General features: G+C 39.0%; 1 long non-coding RNA gene across 14 annotated transcripts in view; it reads left to right on the forward strand.

The window, feature by feature from the left end:
- LOC102160458 (uncharacterized) overlaps positions 1 to 15755 on the forward strand; it is a 579515-nt gene that overhangs the window by 398878 nt on the left and 164882 nt on the right. For 12 of the 14 annotated variants that reach the window (XR_014804287.1, XR_014804286.1, XR_014804291.1 and 9 more), the window contains one exon: positions 10838 to 10950. The exons of the other annotated variants lie outside the window; for them this stretch is intronic. This is a non-coding gene — a long non-coding RNA (uncharacterized LOC102160458). The remainder of the gene's footprint in view (positions 1 to 10837; positions 10951 to 15755) is intronic. 14 annotated transcript variants of the gene reach the window in all.

Here is a 15755-nt window from a genome sequence, read left to right on the forward strand (position 1 = left end):
AAGAATTGCTATAAAATAGTGCTGGAGAGTGTGACAATGAAATAGGAGTGAACATCTTCAAAAAATTAGGGGAAATAGGGTTTAGTAGGTGACCATACCAAGGAGGGTAGTAGATGGAAGAGTCTGATGACATGAGATTAAACCCTGTGTCCTGGGTCAGAAAACCCCAAGGCAGAATGCCAAGGAGTGGCGAAGGCTATTACCCGAAATAAAAATACAGTTTCAAATGAGCAAGAAGTCACTGTCTTGCCATTATCATTATGAACTATAAATGGTTACTGTGTTGAAGTAAAATTCAATAGACACTTGAAAACCATAAAAAAGATTAAGTGTGTAATCAATAGTGAACCATAAATGCAGAATTTTTAGCACGTTTTCACGCAGTTCTGAAACCAAGCCTGCCTATGAAACTATTCTAAGTATCCTTGGAGTCAACTCTAGTGCCTTGTGCAGAAGTAAACTTGCCATGCAAATTATTCATTGCCTGAAGAAACAGGGTCCACAGGAAGCTAAAATTAGAACTACCGTCCAAGGAATTGTTATTGAATATTTCAAACAACTGATGCTCTCCTCCATCACAGTCGTGACAAGGTACGTAGAGGGACAGTGGCATAATTTTTAATGGATGGATACTTTTCTAGGCTACTTTTTTTTTAAATTTTGGAAAATTGTTTCCAAGGGCTGAATCATACTCGTGGGAGGCAGCATGAAATGGCAAAGAGCACTGAATTTAAGTAGGAATCTCCAATCCACCATTTCCCAGTCGTGTGATAATTGGGCAGATGACTAATCTTCTTTGAACCAAAGTTTCCAGAACTGTAAAATGAGGATAATATTATTAAAGCACATTAGATTTTTGTGGAGAAGAAGTGAAATGCCTGTGAAACTTCTTAGCATTGTCTGGAATATGCTGTGTAAACTCTATGAAGTAAGCCTGAATCTGAACCAACAAGATGTTTCACTAATCCTCAGACATTCTTCCAGTATCATAACTTTTTAAAATGAGTTTAAATACTCACAGAGAAAAGGTATTTTGTTAAAATATTTCAAATAACTATTCTGTGTTGCTTAAGTAATAGGGTAACAAAATTAATGTGCATCTACAGGAGAAATACCAAATATTGTATATAGATACACTTCTTTCTTTCTTTTCTTTTCTTTTGTTTGTCTTTTTAGGGCCACATCTGTGGCATATGGAAGTTCCTAGGCTAGGGGTTGAATCAGAGCTGAAGCTGCCGGCCTATGCCTCAGCCACAATGATGCCGGATCTGAGCCACATCTGCAACCTATACCATAGCTCAGGGCAATGCTGGATCCTTAACCCACTGAGCAAGGCCAGGGATCAAACCCGCATGCTCATGGATACTAGTCGGGTTCATTACTGCTGAGCCATGACAGGAACTCCTAGAAAGAGTTTTTCACACTCATTTATGCTGTGTAATAGGTTGATGAGCCAAAATTCCAAAAAAGAGTGCCAGTAGCTGAGGCATACTGGAGAGTCCGCGTTCTGTTTAACAGATTTCAAGTTTTTTTCCTCCACCAAGTCATTAGACCTAGCTAGTGGGCCATCATTTTGTGACTCTGTGTGTAGACCCTTGCTTTTGCTAAGAGAAACATGCAGATTTTTAGGAATCTCTTCTTAATTCTGAGATTCACCAATTTCCTAGTTAGTTCCGCATTTTTAACTGTCACTAAAATTTGATCTTTCACTATATTGAGCACTTGTCATGAAAAAACAAAGCTTTGGTCACCTCATGGGAATTCTGCATACCTCCACAATGAGCTGAGAAGAGCAAAGACCCATTGAGATATGACTCCTGGGGTTAGGCTGACTTCTCCCTTAGTGGTTTGTTCTTATCAGCTATCTCCAAAATCATTTGATTCTCAAATTTCTGCTTTAGCAAAAGAGATCTACTACAGTATGGCTGAAAATTTGGGATCCCTGACTAGAGTCACGGGATCTGTTTCAGATCCTGGATCCTTGTCTTATTGGTTGTGTGACTTTGGATGAAGTGACTAGCTTCTCCAATCCTTGTTTCTTCTGTGAGTTTCAGCTTGGGCAGGCCAGTAATCAGTAATAATGGTCAAAAAGGGTGAGAGGCCAAGGTATGTGATGGGCCTTATCTAGGGGAAAATCAGTTCAGAGCAGAAAATTAACATTGTCAGTACAAAAAACAAGAATGGAGTTCAAATTTTGAGCTTTAACCACAGAGACCAAGAGCCAAGTACAAGCAGGAATGGAGTAGGGAGCAAAGACTGAGGGTAGGGCAAAGCCAAGCCAAAGGTGGCAGGTGTTTCCCAGGAAGCTAGGGCTAGTCTCTAATGCTTGGTTTGGTGGGCTCCTAAGTGCTTTCTGATTTGGCTTCCAGTTGCCATGGTTTAAAGCAAAAATTTCAAACTGAGGGCCCAACTGGTCAAATGCACTCCACAAGCAATAAGTCATAAAAAGTAATGGCTAACTTATATTGAACGTTTTCTACACATGAGGCATGGTCTAAATATTTAACACATATTAAGTCATTGACCCCAGTCAGCCATCCTTTGAGATGAATACCACTAGTTTCCTCAGTTTACAAATGGTGGAGCTGGGTTAAGAGCCAGCTAAGTTGTAATGTTGGTCTGTAAACCAAGGGAGCCTGATTCTAGCATTTATGCACTTAACCACCATCCTGTAATGCGGGCCATATGTTCATATCGGGAAGACCACACTCAGGGAATGGGGTGGCAGAATGAGATCCATACTCTGGGCTGGCGAGGGAGCAGACATATAAATTAAGCTTCCACCCTTTGACTACCTTCTTTATGCACCTCATAGTCTTGACTTTGCACCTTTTTCTCAAGCTTCTTTTTATCCTGTCTTAAATAACATAAGAAAATCACCTTAACAGGTTTCTTTATGATAATATGTTTGTACATTTATTGGCAAATGTATATTTTAACCACCCTGTGTTTTTGAAACACTGGAAATAGTTGCCAACATTTTAACTCTGGAAGATTTCACGTAAAAATCCCCACTTTTGGCTTTTATTAGAAAATTGCAGATCTAGGCAAATTTGGGATGGTGTTCCTGCTGACCCCTGTCTTGGTGCCTGGTGGAGCATGTGCTACTCCCCAAAGCTCTACAGTCCCCACCCACCTCTGCTGCATTGTTCCTTTATGTCACCTGCCTTTCCTCAGTAGGTCTCAGGTGGGCTGGAAGCATCAAGGGTAGCAGAGTGGTGCCGGAATTTTACAGAGGGCTATGCAGCAAATAATTGAATTTCAAATTTAAAAAATTGAACCTAAGCAATTGAAACTAAGCTACCCAGTTATGAACATCTACTTATATGTTTTTAGAACTTTGAGTTTTATAAGTAATTACTAGCATCTACTTACGTCTTTCCAATGGCAGAGAAAATGCTTTGCACTGGTTCACGTCATGCCGAAGCAGGTTATGATGGCTCTCTTGGCCAGAATCAGTCCCCTGGCATCTAGGAAGACTCCTAAAACTGGTTCACATGTCATTACCAGACCTAGCCCCTAACAAAAGCTTCAGGATATACTTATCCTCTTTCTTCCCCTTCCACAGAGTCTTGAATACCAGATGTTAAAGATGATGGCATTGCAAGATAGGAAGAGTTTGATCCTGGAATCATTACCTGGAGACCTGCCATTTAGCAAGGACTATCTGCACTGGAGAAATAATCCTTTATTTTATTGAGCACTTTACATATAAAAAACACATTGAACCCTCACAAATATCTTATAAGTTTTCTGTTATTACATTTTATGATCAGAGAACTGAGGCATGGAGCAGTTAGTAACTTGCCCAAGGTTATAGATCTAGTCAATAGCAGAGCCAGGATTTGAACACACTGACTGGCTCCTAAGTCTTACTGTTTGCCTGTACTGCCTCTCAAAAAACATCCACGTGTGAAGGTCCAGGCAGACCATACGTTACGGCTCTGGGCATACAAACCCTGTAAACATACAACATTCTTATACCTTTAGGAGCTCACGGTAAAATAATGGAAACAGCCTAATGAACATATTCAGTAATTTGACATACTTATTGAGTGCAACCTCTATGTCTGAGTACAGACTCTGTTGTAGGGGAGGCAGGTCATCCACTGTGAAAGGCGGTAGAAGAAGTAAGTCAGGACAGAGAGACAGAGAAGGGAGGGAACACTTCGAGGAAGGCACACTTCCCATGGGAGACAAGTATCTGATTGGTTCCTGCAGATTACTTAAGATTGTGCCAGTGTTATAACAATTCTGGGGGCTGCTTAGGCATGTCCTATTTCTCAAGTACGTATACCTGAACCCTTCCCCTCCCTCACTTATATGAACCTTTTCTTCATCCAGTGAAATGATCATCCTTGTTTACTTGTTTTAGGAACAGGAGCAGAGAACAATTAGAAAATTGTCAATTACTGTAAATAAACTTGACAGTCAATAACCCCTCATGATACCATAAACCCATGCAGCTATTGACTCACTAACAGGTGAATAATTCTCTAGGATCAATGGTGACAATAATGCTTTGCTAAATTTAGAAATATCAAAATAAATATACAAGTACATAGGGTCAAAACAATCCCTCAAATCCACAAGGGAAATTTTCATCAAGTTAATGTGCCATGATAAAACAACAACAAGTGGAAAAAAATCCACTTCTCCTTGAAATGTATTTTTTTTCCTGTAGAGGATTCTAGAATTATTTTCTTTATTCCTAACCTTTATTATATGCTGTGCAGCAATGATATTAGCTGAGAAAAATGATGACGAGTCAGCATCAATACAGAGGCACTCCTTTCAAGATATTTGTGAAAGAGTCTAATAACCTTTAGCATCCTATGATTGCAGCTGGGTGATTACAACAGTTATTTGTATTCCTCTGTTTTTGCTCTTTGCCTCATGTTATATAGGTCATCATGGCATTTTGGGTATTCTCTACCTGAAATGTATAGTGTTTTGAAAAATTTTTTGACAGTGGGGTTAACAGTAAGTTGAAAGTTTATATGAGCTTATATATTCAAATACTTATTTCCTCATATATTTATGTAAGTAGATACATGGAGCTAGGCTCTGGGATTAAGAAGGAGTCCAGAGAGACTTGAGGTCTAATCCTGTCTCTGCCTGCCCTTGCCCTCGGGCAAACTCCTTTTCTCTCTGCCTCCTTTGCCCAATTTATGAAGTAGAGTTAGTAAGAGGAGATTCCTCCTAAGATGAAAGCATGTAACTGAATGAAAGGATAGGTTCATGGAAGGAATGTAGATAGGGATGAGCAAAATAAAGAAAAAGGAAAGGCCCCCAGACTTGGGTTGAGAGAACCGAGAAGACTCATGACATTTCCTCCCTTACAACCTTGAACAATTTTCTCTTTCCCACAAAATAAATACTGAGGTCTGAATTCCTCAGCTGGACTCAGTATCCTATAAATTCTTACTCCAATGTAGTTTTCCAGCTGTATCGCCCTCTAGTAATCCAGGCTTAGATTCAAATACCTGGGTTCTAGCCCAGAATTTGCTGTTCCTTAGCTATGTGGATTGAACAGGTTGCTGAACCTCTCTGAACTTTGGTTTTCTCAGTTGAATAATGTAGATGATGATTATCTTTCAGGTGATGAAGAGGGTGGAATAAAAGATTTAGTTAGAACCCCACACATCGTGTGCACCCAGCATAATATTCTCTCTCTTTGCTTGTATGAAAATCTTCTATAAATGGTAAGGCATTTAGAAGAGCTACTTATCTTCATCATTGTGACAAAGCAACTGGCCATAAGAACACTGCATTTATGCTGCTTCATAGACATTGTATAAATACATAAATGCCCATGTTGGATGCAGATAGATTTCACTTCCTAGTGTCATGGAGTTTCTTAAAGTCAGCAGCCATGAGTGAAAGCCTATTCCAGTGAGATACACATGAGAACAGTATCATTACAAAACACAAAAGTGTGGAATTGAGATTAAAAACTCCATGCAGCCATGCAGTATAACATTGCAAATTTGCCAGAAAGCATAATGAGAAAAGAGTTAAAAAAAAAAAAAAATCTGCATAGCACAGGTTTTTCCATGGGCTTTTCCATTTGGGAGAGGGCAGTGGCTTCTCCCTGGCGAGCTCTCCCTACAGACAGCACTTTGGTCTTGGCCTGCAAACCCCTTCAGCTCTGCCAAGGTTTCTCTCTCGTGAACTCCTTAGATTAAATCAATTGTCACTTCTTCCTGGACCCAGTAAACACAGTTCTCTATGATCTTTTAGAAAAGCAACTTTGTCCACCATTCAAAGAAACTGCTGCCTAATCCTATTATATTTGTGGGTGTTGCTCAGACTTCACTTAGTAGCTACAGACATGAGTATTTCAAGTCCTTTTAACATCCCTTCGGTTCAGTTCAAATGACCTGTGAAAAGTACTGACCGATCCTTAATGGGACAGTCAATTCACTTTTTCATTCCAACACCAAAAAAGTTTTCCATTTTGGTATTTATAAAAATTACTGTGATAAATCATGTTGAGTCCCAGTTCCATTTCAGTTCCTATTAGACCCTATGCCAAATCTTGTCAGACCCACATTCAATCTGCTTTCACATAATAGAAACCATGTGCATCTGAGGAAGGAAAGTGGCCTCTATTTTTCTGGTGGTGAAAAAAGAGAATTGCTCCTTCTCCTACATGCGTCAAGGAAAGCAGGTCCTCTTACAAATCCTCCAAATCCTCTCTAAGAAGGTGGTTTATGTCACTGCTGATAAGTGACACAGCAAAAGGAATACAATAATTGTGGCCTTAGGAAGCTATAAGATAACTATTTTTGAATACTTATATTTTAAGGCAGCTTAAAATATGTGCTTTAAAAAAATTATAATAGACTGAAAAGATAGACCACTTATTAAGTCCATTCCAGGTATAAGTAATGTCTTCAGTACTTATGAGGTTTATCTTAATAGTTTTCCCAGCTTTATGTAGATATTAAGTAACTTCTCCAAAGCCATGTACCTGTCAAGGGGTGGAGCTGATTCTGAATCCAGGTTTAGCAGGTTTCAAATCCCACGTTATTTGAACCCTAGTCTGCCAACTCCCTCTAATTAGAGAAATTTGTAAGTAGAACTCCTTTGCATTGGAAAATGTCCTGTCAATCATTTCTTTTCAGGGCTCTCTTATCTGATTCTGAAATGGCTTGGTTGGAGTTCTCGTTGTAGCTCAGTGGTAACGAACCTGACTAGTGTCCATGAGGATGCAGGTATGATCCCTGGCCTCGCTCAGTGGGTTAAGGATCCAGCATTGCTGTGAACTGTGCGTCGCAGACACGACTCAGATCCTGAGTTGCTGTGGCTGTGGCATAGACCAGCAGCTCGAGCTCTGATTTGACACCCAGCCTAGAAACTTCTATATGCCGCAGGAATACAAAATAAATAAATTAAAATAAAATAAGATAAAAATAAATCTAAAAAGACAAAAATAAAATAAAATAAAATGGCTTGGTAATATTTATGGTAAATTGGAAAGAAGACAAATCTTTTTTTTGACAGGATAAAATTTTTATTTTTTATTTTTTTTTCAATAATGATTTTTATTTTTTTCCATTATAGCTGGTTTACAGTGTTTTGTCAATTTTCTGCTGCACAGTGAGGTGACCCAGTCATGCATACACGTATATATTCTTTTTTCTCATATTATCATGCTCTATCACAAGTGACCAGACATAGTTCCCAGTGTTATGCAGCAGGATCCCATTGCTTATCCATTCCAAAGGCAATCATTTGCATCTATTAACATCAAATTCCCAGCCCATCCCACTCCCTCCCCCAGGCAACCACAAGTGTGTTCTCCATGTCCATGATTTTCTCTTCTGGGGAAAGGTTCATTTGTGCCATATATTAGATTCCAGATATAAGTGAAGTCATAGGGTGTTTGTCTTTCTCTTTCTGACTTACTTCACTTAGTCTGAGAGTCTCTAGTTCCATCCATGTTGCTGCAAATGGCATTATTTTGTTCTTTTTATGGCTGAGTAGTAGTCCATTGTGTATATATACCTCATCGTCTTAATCCAATCATCTGCCAACGGACATTTAGGTTGTTTCCATGTCTTGGCTATTGTGAATAGTGCTGCAATGAACATATGGGTGCATGTGTCTTTTTCAAGGAAAGTTTTGTCCCGGTATATGCCCAAGAGTGGGATTGCTGGGTCATATGGTAGTTCTACGTATAGTTTTCGAAGGTACCTCCATACTGTTCTCCATAGTGGTTGTACCAATTTACATTCCCACCAACAGTGCAGGAGGGTTCCCTTTTCTCCACACCCCTCCAGCATTTGTTATTTGTGGACTTATTAATGATGGCCATTGTGACTGGTGTGAGGTGATACCTCATGGTAGTTTTGATTTGCATTTCTCTAATATCAGTGATGTTGAGCATTTTTTCATGTGCTTGTTGGCCATCTGTATATCTTCTCTGGAGAAATGTCCGAAGACAAATCTTAATTTTTTTACTTCAGGCTCTGTAACTTGCTAGCTATGTGATCTCAGTTAAGCATCTTAGATGACCAAATCCTCAGTTTTATTATCTGTTAATTGGGAGTGATAATATCTGCAATGCAGAGTTGTGAATTTATAAATAATACATGCAGTTCTCCTAGCAGAAGATCTGGTAAGTTGTTCAATAAAAGGCAGCCATTCTTCCTTTCATACTGAGTGAATATTTACTTGGTGATGTTGAAAACAGTATGCTAATGTTTTGAACCAGAAAATTAGAATGTCCCCTTTATAAAGGATCTGGACAAAGAAATGGCTGAGAAATGGTTTCTTCGTACGCATAACTACTAGCAATTTTAGTAGATGTTGAAGAATTACTAATGCAACCTGCAAGGCAAATGGGCCTGTAAAAGGTCAAAATAACCAATGCATTATATTTATTTCTCAAGCTTACAATGCTTAGGGAAAAAAATAAATTTGTAGTTTTCCACTGAGCCTTTTTATTCACTACTTTTTAAAAAAGTAATGCCATAAATTTAACAGGCCCTAAACTATAAGTTAGAGTAATTTTTAAAGTGGTAGGCCAGATTATATGAATGCCACCTAGTAGCATTCTCCTGAAAACACTAACGTTGCTCTAAATAGTGTCAAAATGGCCAATTTCTGAAAAAGCAGAATGGAAATGTTGCTAACATTTTATTATTACATTTTATAGTCCTCTGCCTGGACTTTCAAATTGGGATTATTCTAGGTAATAATAAGTGAAAGCAAACAAACATCACTCAATAAATGGCTTCCCTTTCCTCTTATTCTTTTTTTTTTTCTTTTTGCTTTTTAGTGCCACACTCACAGCATATGGAAGATCCCAGGCTAGCGGTTGAACCGGAGCTGCTGCCAGCCTACGTCACAACCACAGAACCTGGGATCTGAGCAGCGTCTTTGACCTACACCGCAGCTCAAGGCAGTGCCGGATTCTTAACCCACTGAGCATAGCCAGGTATTAAATCTCTAACCCGCATCTTCAGGGGTACTGGTCAGATTCGTTTCTGCTGTGCCACGACAGGAACGCCATCTTTCTTCGTATTCTTTGGGAGCAGCACATATGCAGAAGACAAGGAAAATTTCCATTGTAGGGTTTTATCACTGTGAAAATCACTGGGGACTCTGCCTAATGAAAATCATTCCATCCAATTATAGGAAATCAAAGATTCAGAAACTCTAACCTTAAATTTTAGGACCTTTTCTGACCCTCAGAAGTGCATTTCCCTATGTTGACATTTTAACCATTGTTTTCCTTTAAGTTTTCTGAGACAACATGCACTCACCGTCTTAATGGGTAACCATTTCCCTCTTTCTCCTTCTCTTTCTCTGCCCCCCCCCCCCGACAAAAATTCTCAGAGATTCTGAGTGGATTGAAATTTACATATGAATTTCAGAATCTAAGGACATATGAATTTCAGAATCTAAGGCATCCAGTAACTTGTCCAAAGTTACACAGCATTTAAGATAGAACCAGGACTCAAGCTAAGTCTTTGGACCATCAACTCATTGCATTATCTTACATGAGAATCTGAAAAGAGAGTTTAGTGTTGGTAAGTGGACAAGCAAGAGGAACATGTGAACTGGATCCTTAAGCAGGTGCTAAGAAGAGAAAAGGAGAAGAAGGTGGGACTGGTCCAGTTTTGTCCCAGTGCACTTGGAGCAGCTCAGCTTCTGGGCAAATGAGATCCAAAGTGTCCCATCTGCAGAGGCCAGCAAACGAGGGGATGCTTATAGGGATGAACAGACACCACCTTGTGCCTTGGTGAGACTGAGGAGACCAGGAAGTCTCCCTTTGGGTGTTTCTCACCTCTGGTGACAATAGTACCCATCTCACATGATTATTGTGAGGATTAGTTGATCCATATAAAGATCTTTGAATAGGGCCCAGCATGGGAAGAAAATGACTAAATTAGGGGCAATAACCATTGCTTTATAAAAGAATATCCCTTCCTTTTCATTGTAGTAGTGCATGTGTCCGTGATTGCAGACTTGGAAAGTATTTTCTTTAACAAACACTTAAATCATGCTTAATATGTGCTTCACACATATAAACTCATTTTTAATAAGGAAGTACAAGCACACATTCATTTACAGAGAGGTTATAAAACTTGTTTAAAGTCCCACGGTTGGTGAAAGAGTTGACGTCAATGCCAAGAAAAGCCATGAGTCAAACCACTATCTTATGTCTCTCAAATAGAAAAGTGAACCCAAAATATTTCTAATCCCAGCACCCAGACATCTTAATTTTGTTTATACCTTTGTTTACTTTCTTCTCCCTTTTTGGTAGTTCATTATAAAGACAGCCCATTTTTTACATTTTTATTTGGTTATGTTGCCTTGCCAGGATCCTCCTGACCTGATGGAACGTCACGTCTTGGTAAATCTACAACATTCCAGTCATGATGCGAAGTGCTTTCCATGTACTCTCCAAGTTTATTTTCACAGCAGTCCTATCAGGTAGGTCTTATTCCCCCCCACTATTGATGAAGAAGAAATTCTGTTTAAAAAGTTCTATTCTTACAGGCTTCTCATTCAAAAATCATGCTGCATCAGAAGTTTACAGCAATTTAGAAGCAAGAAGGAAACTTAAGATAGCCTGGCCTGATTTTAGAGATGAGCATGGAGAGAATGATTGATTTTTTCAGTGTCATGCATCAGGTTGGGGACAGAAGGAAGGCTAGAACACCAGATCTCTTAATTCTATTTGAATGTTCTAGGACCACCCCATATCCTCCACACTCCCACTTACATAGTGTTTTAAATAAGAGGGTTTTTTGGTTGTTATCCCTTTTTTCTGCCATCCATTTCCTCTAAGTAGTATAACTGACAGAGAGTCAACGTTTCTGAGCTGATTGGTCCCTTAGCATCCTGCCTTGTGATGCATTTGACTGTCTATTTGCCTGCAAGAGCTTCCACAGTGCTGCTGATTCTCATGATTGCTTCCATCTCCATGAATCACCCAAGGTATCAACATCCTTCTCTTGTGGGACCTACATTATCTGCATAGGGAAGTTAACTTTGGGCTGAACAAATTTGATTTGGGAGGATATATATGATCCATTTTAAGTTAACAAGAACTTAAAGCAAATACAGTGTGGTTGGGCAGAGATAATATGGGGGGACATGGTTAGAATTTTGTCAGATATAATACAATAGAGAATTAGATTGTGGACATCTGACTGATTAGGTTGAGTGTGTATTAAAATACATTTTTAAACAGTATGTCACAAAATAGGAGTGAAAATAGGAGTGAAGATAAATGTAGTAATAATAATAATAATAACAATAACAATAAATCTCATTTATATTAAGTCCTTATTACATGCTAGGCCTTGTTCTAAAACACTTTACCCATATGTCTTTTCACCTTTATAACCACCTTAGCTACAATCACTACCCTGATAAGAAAAATGAGAGTTTATGTAACTTTCAGCTTATGTAACTTACAAGCACTTACAGCTTGTAAATGACAAAGCTGGGAGCCATATTTTTTAAAGGACACATTTATAGGCATACCTCAGAGATACTGTGGGTTTGGTTCTAGGTCACGACAATAAAGCAAGTCACACAAAGTTATTGGTTTCCTAATGCGTGCAAAAGTCATGTTTATAATGCAGTACATTAAGTGTGCAACAGCATTATAGCTAAGAAAACCATGAATATACCTTAATTTAAAAATACTTTATTGCTAAAAAAATGCTAACCATAATCTGAACCTTCAGTGATTTGTAATCTTTTTGCTGGTGGAGGGTTTCATCTCCACGTTGATAGCTGCTGATTGATCAGGGTGGTGGTTGCTGAAGGCTAGGGTAGCTGTGGCAATTTCTTGAAGTAAGACCATAATGAAATTGGTTACATTGATTGAACATTTTCATGAACATTTTCTCTGTAACATGCAGTGCTGTTTGATAGCATTTTATCCACAATAGAACTTCTCTCAGAATTGGAGTCAATCCTCTCAAATCCTGCCACTGCTTCATCAACTCAGTTTATGTGATATTCTAAATCCTTTCTTGTCATTTCAACACTCTTCATAACACCTTCACCAGGAGTAGATTCCATCCCAAGAAACCACTTTATTTCTTCATCCATAAGAAGCAACTCCTCATTCCTTAAAATTTTATCATGAGATTGCCAGCAATTCAAGTCACAGGTTCAGCCTCCATTTCTAATACTAGTTCCCTTGTTATTTCTACCACATCTACAGTAACTTCCTCCCCCGAAGTCTTGAGCCCCTCAAAGTCATCCATGAGGGTTGGAATCAACTTTTTTCAACTCCTGTTACCATTTTGACCTCTTCTAATGAATCACGAATGCTCTTGATAGCATCCAGAAGGATGAATCCTTTCCAGAAGGTTTTCAATTGATTTTTCTCAGATCCATCAGAGGAATCATTATCTGTGGCAGCTATAGCTTTGCAAAATGTATTTCTTAAATAATGAGATTTGAAAGTCAACATTACACCTTGATCCATGGGCTACAGAATAGATGTTGTGTTAGCAGGCAAGAAAACCATATTAATCTCATTGTACACCTCCATCAGATTATTGGGTGACCAGGTGCATTTTCAATGTGCAGTAATATCTTTTTTATTTTATTTTATTTATTTATTTATTTATCTATCTTTTGGCCTTTTCTAGGGCTGCTCCCATGGCATATGGAAGTTCCCAGGCTAGGGGTCTAATCGGAGCTGTAGCTGCTGGCCTATGCCAGAGCCTCAGCAATGCGGGATCCAAGCCATGTCTGGAACCTATACCACAGCTCGTGGCAATGGCAGATCCTTAACCCACTGAGCAAGGCCAGGGATCAAACCCACAACCTTATGGTAGTTCCTAGTCAGATTCGTTAACCACTGAGCCACAGCGGGAACTCCCTATTTTATTTTATTTTATTTTATTTTATTTTATTTTTTTAGGGCTGCATCCACAGCATATGGAAGTTCCCAAGCTAGGGATCGAATTGGAGCTGTAGCTGCCACCTTACACCACATTACTGCTGAGCCACAACAGTAACTCCAAGCAGTAACATTTTGAAAGAAATCGTGTTTTTTTTTTTCTTCTGATCAATATGTCCCAATAGTGGGCTTAAAATATTCAGCAAAACATGTCATAAACGGATGTGTCATCATGCAGTCTTTCTTGTTCCATTTGTAGAGCACAGGCAGAGTAGATTCAACCTAATTACTAAGGGCTCTGGTAAATGAGCATTGGCTTCAAACTTAAAGTCACCAGCTGCCTTAACCCCTAGCAAGAGGGCCATTCTGTCCTTTGAAGCTTTGAAGCCAGGCAATGACTTCTCCTCTCTAAGCTGTGAAAGTCCTAGGTGGCATTTTATTCCAAGAGAAGGCTATTTTTTCCAACATGGAAAGTCTGTTTAGTGTAGCCACTTTCGTTACTGATATTGGCTAGATCCTCTGGATAACTTGTGGTAGCCTCTACATCAGTGATTGCTACTTCACCTTATACTTTTATGTTATAAAGATGGCTTCTTTCCTTAACTCTCATGAGCCAAACTCACAAGCTTCAACTTTTCTTTTAGTATTCTTACCTCTCTCAGCCCTCATAGAATTGAAGAAGTAGGACCTTGCTTTGGATCATGCTTTGGCTTGAGGGAATGTTGTCGCTGGTTTGATCTTCTATCCAGACCACTACATCTTCCTCCGATCAGCAATAACGCTGTTTCACTTTTTTATCATCCTAACTGTTTGTCACAAGAAGCCTAGCTTTCAACATGCCTTTCTCACTAAGCTTAATCATTTCCAGATTTTGATTTAAAATGAGAGACAAGATGTATGACTCTTCCTTCCACTTTAATACTTACAGGCCATTGTAGGGTTATTAATGGCCCTAATTTCAATATTGTTTTGTCTTGGCGGGTAGGGAAGCCCAAGGAGAGGGAAGGAGGTGGGGAAACAATGAGTTGTTGGAGAAATCAGAACACACACATTTATTGATTAATTTTGCTGTCTTGTTTGGGCATGATTTGTGGTCCCCTCAAACAATTATAATAGTAACAGCAAAGATCACTGTTCAGAGGTCCCTACAACAAGTATAATACATTAAAAATGTAAAAACATTGTGAGAATTACCAAAATGGGACACGGAGACATGAGGTGAGCAAATGCTGTTAGAAAAGTAGCACTGATGGTACTTGCTTGATGCAGGGCTACCAAACCTTCAGTTTGTGAAAAACACAATATATCTGCTGAGCACCATAAAGGAAGGTGTGATGAAATGAGATAGACATTTGTTTCCCTCTAGAGCTTAAGATCCAGGAGAGTAGGAATTTTTTATTCCTCTTTTGTTCAGTGCTGTGTCCTAGAGCCTAGAGTAGTACCTGGCATTGATTTACAATTAAGAAGCCCTTAGAGTCTGGATACTGCCACTCAACAGATCTTAAGAGAACTGAGCCATGTTATTTTTGTTTGCTCTCTGGAGCCAAGGATGAGGTAGTTGCCTTTTTTTTTTTTTTTTTTTTTAATTCAAAACTATTAAGTACTCCTATTGGTAGCAACAACAACTTGAGGGAAGAGATAAAACTCTTAACTAGAATTAATTATCTGGACAGACCAAACAACCGGAGAGGTTGTAAGCATATCATTCTAAGCCTGTGTTAATGAGGTGGACAGAATGTGTTAGAGGGATGTCAGCAGGAGCAGAGGTCAGCTGCCATTACATAATGGAAGAACCACAGCAGTGGCCAGATGCATTTGCAATGCATTGTTTTATAAAATGACAACCCAGCGCAAATTGCTTCCATGGAGATAATAAGGATAATAGGAAAAGCATCTCTTTTACTCACTCTCTGTTTCCAGAATTCAAGATAATAATGATTGCATGCAAAGCATTTTGAAGGACTACTTATTGTCATTCTGCCAAATGGGATTCCTCAACTCTATGACTCCAGTAGCTCATCTAAATGGACACAGATCATGGCCTGTAGTGGAAAATGTGATTGAATGTTTCATGAATCAGTCCAGGCTCTTGGACCTTGACCTTTTATAGATAACTCTCTGGAATTTTTCCATTAAAACTATAGTCAATATGAGAGGGAAAGGAACTGGCATAGTAGTAGGATTTTCAGTCCACAGAAAGAGAAAGTATATACTATGAGTGGGACAGACGAGGCATAATCTTTGGCCAACGACAGGAGGGTGGAATTTGGCTCTGAACGCTTGAGGTTGCATAACTTTATTTCTTGACTGTGGAATTCCGTGATTCCTATAACTTCAAATTTTGAATGTAAATGGCTCATTATTGTCT

This window comes from Sus scrofa, chromosome 5 (genome assembly GCF_054392235.1).
Source record: "Sus scrofa isolate SSC_HxYL_T2T_F1_AM1 chromosome 5, Sscrofa_HxYL_maternal_Yorkshire_Landrace_v2.0, whole genome shotgun sequence".
NCBI classification, from domain to species: Eukaryota; Metazoa; Chordata; class Mammalia; order Artiodactyla; family Suidae; genus Sus; species Sus scrofa.